Source organism: Protobothrops mucrosquamatus, unplaced genomic scaffold (genome assembly GCF_001527695.2).
Source record: "Protobothrops mucrosquamatus isolate PMUCROS unplaced genomic scaffold, P.Mucros_1.0 scaffold462, whole genome shotgun sequence".
NCBI classification, from domain to species: Eukaryota; Metazoa; Chordata; class Lepidosauria; order Squamata; family Viperidae; genus Protobothrops; species Protobothrops mucrosquamatus.
The window spans coordinates 79,455-83,706 of record NW_015386783.1 but is presented as its reverse complement, the minus strand read 5'-3'; positions in this window follow the sequence as shown (position 1 = coordinate 83,706).

Genomic DNA, 4,252 nt, shown 5'->3' with positions numbered 1-4,252 from the left:
GGGGGGGTTTGAGGGAGGTGGGGAGTTATATTGTAAAACTTTTAAAAATTTTCAATAAAAAAAAAAAAGAAGCAGGCTGGTGGGTGTAGTTTATGTGTTAAAATTGGATATTTATTTTTACCTATCATTATTAATAGGATGTTATAATTATTGTGTTTAATATGTTTGTTTAAAAGAGAGTTAAAGGATGTTATAGATTTGTTAATCTAATAGCGATTCATGTTAGACAGAGTATGGTTATTGTATTGTTAACCCTGTGATTGGCTCTGGGAAATGGGGGGGGAGGGAGAGGGGAGGGGAAGGGTGGGTTCTGGGGAGGGGGGGGAGATATATTGTAAAACTTTTATAAAATTTTCAATAAAAAAAAAGAAAAAAGAAGCAGGCTGGTGGGGATATACAGGTAGTCCTCGGCTTACAACAGTTCGCTTAGTGACCGTTCAGTGTTGCAAGGGCACTGAAAAAAGGGACTTGTGACCGTTTTTTCGAAGTTGCAGCCTTCGTAGCCGTCCCACGATGACGTGATCAAAATTCAGGTGCTTGGCAACTGGTTCATATTGGTGATCCTTCCTGTGACCCAAGGTCACGTGATCCCCTGACAAGCAACGGGGAAGCCAGATTCATTTAGCAACCGTGTTGGTTACGAACTTATCAACTGCAGTGATTCACTTGACAACTGTGGCAGGAAAAGTCGTAAAATGAGGGGGCCAAACTCACCGAACAAATGTCTCACTTCACAATAGAAATTGGGGGCTCAATTGTGGTCGTAAGTCGAGGTCTAATTGCATTCGATTTATTCTCCTTACTGCCCCTAGCTGCAAAGCATACTTTTTGTGCAAAGTTTTATTCATTCCAATGGCATATCGTTAATATAATTAATTAGACTAGGTGTTCAAACAATAAGTAAAGCGTTATGCCTAAAACTTCATTACCGCAGTGCAGTATTTCCCGGTGGATTCGGTTAGCTTTTCCTGAACTGTGCCTTAAAACAAAGACACCTTTCTAACCATATCCCTGTCCTTACCTTGCTACCTTGCCCACTTTACACAACAGGTACCCTAACAGAGGAAGACCAATGCAGATATACTTTAATGGATAATGCATGCTTATGGCGGGTTGATCTTAGCAACCATGATTACCTGGTGCAAAAGAGAAAAGTTGACATTTGACTCACAAATCTGACTGAAGAAACAAGTTAGCTGTGGGCAATAACACTATCGACCTTGAAAGCAGGAAACGAGATAGACTATTCTATAAATGGTTTGCAAGGACACTTTTGTTTTCATCCCCCAAGAATACAAGCCAGGAAAAAATAAAATCAAAACAGGAGAACCAACAGAAGTAGCTCTCTCCCAGATCTAGAGATGCAAAATTGGGCTCCCACTTGGCTCCCCAGAGCCTCATATGTGCTCCCCCAAGGATCCTTTCTCAGTCTGCCACTGCGTTGAACTGATTCAGTTGCAATGATATTTCCTAATAGTGAGACCAATTAACCAGTGGCTTGCCTTCAGAAGCTGTGGGCGCTCCATCACTGGAGGTTTTTAAGAAAAGACTGGAAAAGCCATTTGTTCAGAATAGTATAGGAAGACCTCCACAGTTCCTTCCAACTCTTGTTGTTTTTTTATTCCGTTCTGAAAATATTTGTATTTTTTAGCGGAAGATTGGCAAGCAGGATGAAATGCTTTCTCAGTTAATTGCCCCAGCATGCTATTAACTCTGGTGCTTGAAGTTCCCTTGAACTGTTGCATCCGTTTTACTTGGAAAACCGAAAGCTCCTTCAGATCTTCCACATGCAAAGGAAGCATTTTATCTCTGGGCAAAGATATCCCTTCTGTGGAGTCCTTGATGCTCTTTGATTGGTTGGCTTGCTGAAGGTTCATTACCCAACTAACGTCATCAGTGCTAGTGAGGATGGAGTTTGCTGCCTGTTTATATACAGTATAGTAGCGTGTCCTGTCGATGTTGGTGGAGTGGTGTTTCTCCTTAGTTTCTCCACTTTTGACTATGGTATTCTGTTGGATTGTTTTCAAGCAGAAAAATATGATGATGATGATTCGCCGCACAGTCAGCCAGATGTTTAGCTGAATTTTTAAATTAATAGGTGGCATTTTTGCCCACCTATTAAATTCTTCCCAAGTACCTGGGATATGCAAATGTTGTTGTCAGAGATATTGTTGCAGGATGCAAGCTGCTTCAAGGAAAGCTGCCTTTAGCAACTGACTGATAATTTTGTCAATGCTGATTTATTATTATTAAAGACATGTTAGATCCAGCTGTCTGAAGATGGCTCTGATGCTTGTAAAGGAAAAAAAAGGGGACAACCAGATGCAAAATGGAGGGACTCGGCTATAATGGTGTTGGAGGTAGTGTTGGAAGACCTGAAGGGCCAGGTTAGGGACAGATTGTCCCAGAGAAAACTGAACTGAAACTGTGCTAGAGAAATTCTGAACTGATAGCACATAATCAAATCAACCAGACCAGATTTCAGTTCAGACAGTCATATGGAGTGGAATGGGACAGCTCACCACGGCCATCTTGCCACGGTCAACACATCCAAAACTCATTGCAGGACAATTCAACAATTCCACCTATTTAAAATAATTAAAACATTATTTAAAATAATTAAAACATTATTTAAAATAATTAAAACATTATTTAAAATAATTAAAACAATATTTTATTCTAATTATTTTAATTTTTGTCATTCCCATTTCATTTTCTCTCTCCTTTGGCATCTTTAATGATTCTATTCCACCATTTCTTCAATATTGGTGTAACTCTTGTCCTGCGGCCAGTTGGCTGTGCCGAGTTGGCCCCGGCGAGTTGTCAACTCTCCTGCTTGTGTAGGGAATTGGACTAGATGACCTCCAAGGTCCCTTCCAACTCTGCTATTCTATGTTCTGTGTTCTACTCTTTGGTCATAGCTAATTTTAATTACTGAAAATGTTTAATTTTCTCATTCTGATTTAATTTGGTCATCAATCTCCGGAGTGATGCAAATTGCAAGGTTGCTAATTGACCAGAACCCCCCCCTCCACATAAATTTATGCTGCTCATTTGGCTTTAACAACCAATGAAGGTTCTCACTAATGATGATTACATAAAGTGGCCAGCTTAAAACCCTTTGGCTGGAAAAGCAATTCCTCCTTGGATGTCACCTGTCTGGAAAGAAGCTTCTGCTAGCTCACTATTCCTGGAATAATTATTATAATTATAAAACAGATGAGACTGAGAAAGGAAGAAAAAAAAGAAACATTTTCATCGCTCTTTGATTTGATATTATTTATTTTATCTTTCTTTTACAGCGTATCTTCCCCCCAAGGGAGCTAGAATCTTAAAGCTTAGTGTTTGCATTTTAAAATCAGAAACAAAGACAATAAATTACATTAGGTCACCCACAAAGGGGCAAAGGTTCAGAAACATTGTGCTTTCCGTAGGAATAATAATATCAACAGTTTTAAAAAGGGAAATAGAGACTCCACACACAACAAAAATGTTTTAATGGTTGGACAAAAAGCTACATTCAAAGGAAACATACGATGGATCGTCCAATTAAAGCCGCTTGAAAGCGCAAAAATCTATTTATAATATCCCTGCAAGGGAGAAAGGAACATGGATAAAGACCATCCCTGCTTGTACGTAGGTTGAGCTGCCTCTCCTGCATAGTTTAAGGTATAGAGGAAGAGAAGTTCCTTTCCTCCTAAATTCCAGAATCAAGTATTGCTAGAACCAAACCCAACTCAAAACCCATTTCTGCTTAGCCAAGTTCATGCAGCAAGGATGGCAACGGAAACTGGCAGAGGAATGAAAAGGAACAGATAAGACAGTTGGTCATCTTTCCCCCAAAGTTCTTAAAAAAAAACCCAGAAAACCGAATCCTGCAACTAGAAAACTAGAATAGGGTAGAAAGGATCTTAATTCAACACAAACACAGACACACCAATGCATCCTCCCCTTTTTTTTTTTTTTTTTTTTTTTAGGACCAGGGGTGTCCAACTTTGGCAACTTTTAAGATTTGTGGACTTCAACTTCCAGAATTCCCCAGCCAGCATGGCTGGCTGGGGAATTCTGGGAGTTGAAGTCCACAGGTCTTAAATTTGACAAGACTGGACACTCCTGCTTTAGGCTGTTCTTCCGCCTCAAAATTCAGAAATGGTATTGGGAGTTCACTTTACCTGCTCCAAACAACAGCAATTTGGTTTGTGAGAAAGTCCCTTGGCAGAGAATAGAGTTGGTTGAAGAGGTAGCCTGAGAG